The following is a 7,808-nucleotide window of genomic DNA, read 5'->3' on the forward strand; positions in this document are numbered from 1 at the left end:
CATGGCCCAAGCCATCAGCACCTCTTGTCTTATAATTAAGACAATCAATTTTGATATTACTTAGGTAAAAGAAATAATTTTGCAAGTAGAAACATTATAAAAATATATATGTATATTCAGAAATGTAGCTATATAATTTTTTTAAAAACAAAGAAATCAAACATTAACAATTTGAACAGAAACTCTAGCATTATTATTAGAATTACTGTTTTAAAGTACTTCCTAAACTCCTGAGAATATCAACACAGACTTGAAGATTTGAGATTTGGTGGGGTTCCCTTAGGGATCAAAAAACCTTGGGGTCATCTTCATTTCCTTTCTTTCATTTACCATTAGCCTTCCAGCAAATCTTTTTGGTTCTATCTTTAAAATACTCCAGAATCTGACCCCTTTTTCTCCTTCCCCTGCCATCACCCTGGCCCTAACCACAGCATCTCTCACTTCTGGATTACTGCAAGAGCACTCTATCCAGCCTCTGCTTCTGTCATTATAAACCTTCCTTCTGTTTTTAACATAGCAACCAGGGGTATCGTCTTGAAACTGCATGCTCCTCAAAGCACAGCATTTGTTTCCTACTCAGAGGAAAATCCCAAGTCCTGACCAGGACCCTGAGATCCCATCCCCAATCTCTCTGACCTCTTCTGCTGGGCTGCCCATTCTTCACTCCTCTCCAGCCACCACAAAGGCCTCTTCAAGATCTTTGTCTGTTCTGTCTCCCTTGCCTGGGATGCTCTTCCAATAGTCATCCTCAGGTATACCCTTCTCTCTTTTAATTGGCTGTTGTGCAAATGTCACCTCCTCTATGGTAACTGACCTGGTCTCTTTACCTCCTTTTTAAAAATTGTCTCCTTGAAATACTGTGTATTTTATTTATCTTATTTATTGTTTGTCTCCTCCAATCCAATAATATAAATTCTGTAAGGGATTTTATCTACTTTACTCACTGTATATTCAGTGCCTAGGACACATGACTGAGTCTCAATTAAAAAAAATTTTGACTGGAAGATTGAGAAAGGGGTTCCATGGCTACACACTTTGCATGCTCTCTTTGTGCTCATGAGAGTTGTGGTCATTGTGTCACAATGAGGGAGGAGGATGAAACTAATAGAAGTAAAGATGTGGAATGGAAGCTCTAACATGGTTTCTGAGAACAGAAGCCAACAAAATAATAACTAATTGAGATAAGTAGAAACAAAGTTGTGATATCAGCCTATTGGAATAGAAACTACTAGTCCTAGTAACCAACAAGTAGTTAACTAACTCTTTTGAAAAATTCTTGCACGTGCTGGCAGTCTGGTAAATTCCCCCATGCCCTTTAAGTATTGAGAAGCCTTGCAACTGTCTTCCTCCCACATGATTTGGTTTCACTTATCCATTCCCAAGATTATACAACTTGGCTGGACTGGCTCCTAGATTAGAGGATAAAGGCACACAGTGCAATTTTACTGGGCACATTTTCAGCTCCTGTGTCCTATTTTTAGAATTTGAGTTATAGGGTAAATCATAAAGGATTCAGGATTGTAATTCACAAAATCATGAGTGACATGGATAAGGTGAACATTTCTGTTTTGTTTGAAAGATTAGAGTAAGATAGTTGGGTAGAGACTGAATGTGACTGTTCAAGGACAAGACCAACAGTGTTAAGTAGGAAGACACCTGTGACTTGGTTAACACAGATGATCAGTATCCCAACTTCAGTGTCCAAAAAAAAGGAGAGGTGATTATTTCAAATGATAGAAGAATTCATGTGCTAGCTTTCTATCACTCTAACAAATAACTGTGATAATAAACTTATAGAGAAAAGGTTTTTTTGGCAAAGTTTTGGTGGCTTCTGCTTTAAAGAGTCCAGTCTGTGACAGGTCAGTCCTCTTATTTGGGACCTGTGGTAAGGCAGCTATCATGGCCAGAGCACAAGACAGAGCAAGATGGCTCACCTCGTGGCCACGAAGCAAAAGAGAATGAGAAAAAGGGCAAGGTCCCAAAGTCTCTTCAAGGGCATACTCCCCCTCAATGATCTAAAGACTTCCAACTAGTCCCCACCCTTTAAAGCTTCCACCGTCTCTCTGTATTGCCACCCTAAGTCTTTACCACATGGTCCTTCAAGATCCAAACTATAGCAGTACATTACCAAGAGATGAAAATGTACAGATCAGAGAGTCAAGACAAGGACAAATAATAGAATAAGCAATTAGGTAAATGGTTGAGAAATTAAGAGAGATGAGATGAAAAACAAGATATGGAATGTATCCAGTTAATGAACATTACAGATAATTTTTAGTCAGTGTACAATACATGGTTTAGGCCAACCTTACTTTGGGCCTTGAACCAAAGAGAAGTCACTTACCTTTTCCAGTTTTGAAGTAGCTAGTTGAGAGGACATTCCTTCTAAAGTGAACTTTATTAAATAAATAGCACAAAGGACTCTTTCATCTGGCACAGAACATTAGTGCCTCAGTCCACTTAGGCAGCTATAACAAAAATACCTTAAACTAGATAATTTATAAACAACAGAAATGTATTGCTCACAATTCTAGAGACTGGAAAGTCCAAAATCAAGGTGCCAGCAGATTTGTCCTCTGGTGAGGGCCCCCTCCTTCACAGATACCACCTTACTGCTTTGTCCTCACATGGTAGAAGGGAAGGAGAGGCTCTTCTCAGCCTCTTTAATAAAAGCATTTATCCCATTTGGGGGCTCCACCTTCATGACCTAACCACCTCCGAAAGGCCTTATTTGTTTTTGGCAGTATTGGGTTTGAACCAGGCCTTGCACTTGCATTCTATCACTTGAGACACACCTTTAGTCCAAGGCTTCACCTTGGAGTCTCACAGAAGAATGGAGTGGAGCATACACCAACATTCAGATCACAACAACTATTGATCACAAAATAAAATGTACTATAGGGTCTGAACAAGTTTAAGAGTGATATATACAATAAAGAGAGCTAGACTCTGCTGAACTGTATGTTAGTTGAAAGAGTGATACTTTTCCATGATCCATCCTTTAACATTTGTCAATGAGAGAACACTAGGCTAGATGGCCCAGAGGACTAATACAGTAGGATGATTCCCATATTCTTATATCTCTACTTAATCCTATCCCATCCCCCATAACACCAAACACAAACACATGCTAACTGAATAAAATGCCTTGCAGTCAGAAATATCTTGATTGAAGAAGTCTAAGTAAAATGTGAAACATAGGAATATGTTCCAGTACATGTATCAGTTTAAGAAGGCCATTACCACTCCCAGATGATCAATTTATATTAGCTCCCAGAATTTTAAACACTAATATAATTTCATTATGACTCTGGTCTTTGTGAAATTTCCAGACCTGAGACCTCTGACTCTTGTTGTTTATTTCTAATCCAGTGGGGTTGGGGGTAGAACCAAAATTTCTCATGAGCACATTTATTCCCAGACTAACTTTGTTTAAAGTGCTTTTTGCTCCTACAAGATTCATTAATCTATGTGTCACTATATCATTGGCCCCTATCACATCAACTCAGGACTTTCTCATAGAAAGTGCTTTCCAGATTTAGATGCTATCTTTCTGAGCAGTTTAAGAGATCCTAAGTAACAAAACAGCTGCAATTTTGTTTCCCCTAAGTTTGGTATATCCAAGTTATCTGCCTCCAAATATAAGTAGATACCTCAAATAAAACCAGCAATAGATGATTTTACTTAGCTTTCCTAAGTGTTTTACATAAACAACTTGCCTGTAGGGTGCTTTGTGGTTCTTTATATAATAGACCAAAAAAAAAAAAGGCCCTTTAAACACATAAGAAAGGTTGACAACTGCCCATATGGTATGAATTGGACACCATGTTCCTCTTACCTGAGGAGTAAGTCTTCTGTAACCATGGAAGATATTTCTCCAAGTCTATGTATGAAGAGGGGGTTGCATAGAATCTTTTCTAGTCTTTTCAGTTCACAGAGATTGTAATCTGAACAAGTGTATGCCTGCCTTTTGCTAATTTTTCCAGTGGAAAAATGAAGCTGTTTCAGTCCACAGGTGATCTTTTACTTTGAATAAAAAGAAGACAAAGAAAGGGAAAGGAGGAGCAGAGTGAGGCCTGGGCCCTCCTGGACTGGGTTGCCACTTTGCTGGGCTGTGTCCCTGTGTTGTCTCTGCTCCAGGGGCCAGTTAATTAATGGATGACATGGTCAAAGGGTAGTGTGATGGCTCTAGGTCACAATGGGCAGAAGAGTCCTTTAGGGGGAGGGAGGCTCCAGAGGTAAGCAGTTGTGGATTGTTGGCAGATGAACTTGGTTTTAGTCTAGGGGAAGCTCCTTCCATGTGTTCCCACCTCTGTGCCCTTGATGCGTGTATTCTGGATCCAGGCACCAGGATCGCCCCAGCTGCCACCCAAGGCTGAATGACTGGACAGTTGCATCCCCATCCTTTCCTCCGTGGCCATGTGGGATACTCTGGAGTAAAGCAGGCCTGGAGATGCCTCCTGGGACCCCAGCTCTTCTACCTGCTGAACCGCCTGGGAAACAAGGGTCTGTCTGCTAAGTGTGCTTCAGAAGATGCGGAGAAGCCACAAAGCGCTGTCTTCATAAGCGATAGCCAGGAGCCAAGAGTCTTTTACCACATTACACCTTGGAGAAAAGTGTGGGAAGCACGTTGAATAAATGCCTTGGTGGGGAAACTGCAATGAGAAACCTTCAAAGGACAAGGATACCATATTCAAGTACACACTGATCTTTGAAAGTGAGTTTACATAGATCAGCAAAAAAGGGCACAGTGATCCATGAATGGTAATTGGAGGCTTCCAGTGCACCAGCCCCAACATAGCAATACCTGTGTGCCCTGCAGTTGGTTGCACTAGAAATGGTGGTGATACCCAGGGAAGAGGCCACGGGCCTACAGAATCCTTCTCTGGAAGTCTGTAAAGTCAGCCATCCCCAGGGATTAGTTGAACAGCAACTGTGGCCACTCTGCCCTGTCAGTTGGCCATTCAGATGCTAAATAAGATCCTTCTGTATTCTGGGAAACACTTTATCACCTAAGACCACCTGTGGAGGCTCACATCTGTACCCAGGATATCCCAGATGAGGACACCATGGACAGATGTGTTTGAGGCAGAGCTCACTGGCTGCTGACCTCTAGGAAAAAAGGGATCACCCCAGGATCCTTTAGGTGTGTGAGGCCACTTCCTCTGATTGTGCCCAGGGAAAAGAAGTCTACCATGCCTCCTCCTATACACACGTGTTCATGAACATGTGTATTCATGGAAGTATGCTCTGTTCTAATCACAACACCCCAGTGCTTGAGAAAGGGGCAGCAGCAGGAATGGCAGCCACAGAGGTAACTCCAGTCACCAATGCAGGTGCCATGGACATGGAGGTACCCAGGACATGGAGGGACCCAAATCTGCAGAGTCAGGCACATTATCCACAGCACCAGCAAGAGTAGCCTTCAATGGATCCAGGAGGAAGTGGGGCCAACATGTTTGATGCAAACGCTTGCATCAGAAGGACTTTGCATACTTGGAGCAAGTGCTTGCAAGCAGGTCCTTATCCTCAGAGGGTACATTTGTGTATCAGCAGGAGCTGCTGGTCTTTCCCCAAAAGGCCACTCTGCAGTCAACAGAGTGTGGTAGGGCTTGGGGATCACTGGTACCATGTCTGAGACCAAAGGGACAGTAACTCTGAAGCCCATCAAAAATGGAGCCAGAGAACCCAAGTGCCAGTGGCTCTTGCCTGTATTAGGAGAATGAGATCAAGAGGATGCTGGTTCAAGGGCAGCCCAGGCAAAAAAGATCTTGAGCAATGGATGAGTAAGTGATACATGCCTGTCATCCCAGCTATGCTGGAGGCTAAGATCAGAAGGATCATAGTTCCAGCTCAGCTGGGGGAATATGCATGTGGGAGAGGATTCATGAGACCTTATTTCAACATAAAAAAGAAAAATGCCTGTGTGTGTGCCTGTCATCCCAATGACTGTGGGAAGCATAAAATAGGAGGACCATAATCCAGGCCAACCTGAGCCAAAAGCAAGACCCTTTTTCAAAAATAACCAAACAGAAAAGATTGGAGACATAGATCAGATGGTAGAATGTCTGCCTAGTAAGTGGAAAGTGCTGAGTTCAAATGCCAGTATTGCAGGGAAAAAAAAATGGAGTCAGTGTGGAGAGCAAGGTGTTTCCAATTTAGCTGGCCTTAGATTTAAGCAAATAAGTAAAAAATGGATAAAATACATTCTAAGAATGAAAAGACAAAACACAATAGACCTGTAAAACTATAATCCAAAAGTACAGGACTTTTCATCATGAAATGCACATGGATGCGTTGGATGAGAAGAGCTGACTGAATAAGGTGAAGGAAGACACACACCTGCATTCACACCTTGAGTGGAAGGGTCACTCCATGGGTCTCTCTGCCTGTCAACAGAAGAGACTCACACCTTCCTTCCTTTCCTCCAAAATGCACTGATTTTTATTATTTAGCCTAGTGAGTCTTACTTAAACTGCAGTGGGTCTGAAAAGCATCTGGGGTATGTTTCTGAAATGCACTTCGGGTCTGGAAAAACTGAACCAAGATGTCACAAGCTGGGACAATTTAGGTGATTCTGATGAAGATGATCCAAGATCTGAACTTACTGGTACACGATCTAATTGAGGAGCAGACCTTGAGACTTGTCAAGTAGGCCCTTGTGTTTCATGTAAATGTGTTCATCTTTTTGGACTGTGCACTGGTTCATTTTAACCACATCCACAGTAGGCATTTATTAACAAATACTGGAATAAGGGTGTACTATGTACTGTTTTAAGTGCTCTACTAGTTGAAACTTTCCATTTCTTGTAAACACGGTTTTTATAATTGTACATACAGACTTACCTTATTCTTTTAGCTGCTCCCTGCTGCATCATTTTAGGGGTGAGGGCCATGTGACTATTCTTCCTAAGGGGCAGAGCATAGAATGGGTAAAAGGGACAAGGCCCTCTTTATTTTTATCTGTCTAGTAATAACCTTTCAGAAGTGAGCATCTACTGACTTTATCATATTGCTCAAAATACAAATACAAATAAATATCAAATGAAATCTGTAAGAAAATAAATCATTATTCAACCATAGGGAATGGTAAGGTTGTGAAGTAGTAGATACACAGTATGTAAGAAAAATGCAAATCTTTTATTTTGACAGAGAATCTACATTGAGCAACAGTAAACTCATGTTTCTGTCCTCTCAGTCAATGATCATAGCCACAGTAACACATGACAAGACTGAGAATTAGGTGGTAGGAGTAAAATGACATACATATTTCAGGAAAAGCAGTAGAATCTTTCATTGTCTTAAAATACTAAATAATTGCTTCTTTCTCAATAGTGTCTGGGTTCAGCATTGTGTAACATATAGAAATAAAATTTTTTAAAAGTGTTTTTAGAAGATTATGGTCATTTGTTTGGAACAGCCATGTCCTCTAGTTTGCACACCAAGAAAATAAGATTTCATGTTGACCTACGCAGTACAAATCCTAAAATTAAGGGCCAGTCTTGGGTGCTGTGTTGGCATGAGGAAACCAGAAGGGCCTTGGAAGTTAAAATTGCAGTTTCCCCTCCCTGCTCTACTCCCATGGGTACATTCTCAAAGATCAACAACTCCATATCCAGGCACTGGAGTCATCTTCTGCAGAATTCCTGAGGCAAGCCAGTCACACTCTCAGCGGGAACCAGCAAACACCCAACTCTCTTAGTACACTAAAGCCTGCCTCCCACAGTCCTGGTGGTTCCCTGTGTCCCTTAGTGCAACCCTGCATGATATCGTGGTGTCCTCCTCTCACAGGCAGTAGATGTATGTCT

Source organism: Castor canadensis, chromosome 14 (genome assembly GCF_047511655.1).
Source record: "Castor canadensis chromosome 14, mCasCan1.hap1v2, whole genome shotgun sequence".
Taxonomy (NCBI): domain Eukaryota; kingdom Metazoa; phylum Chordata; class Mammalia; order Rodentia; family Castoridae; genus Castor; species Castor canadensis.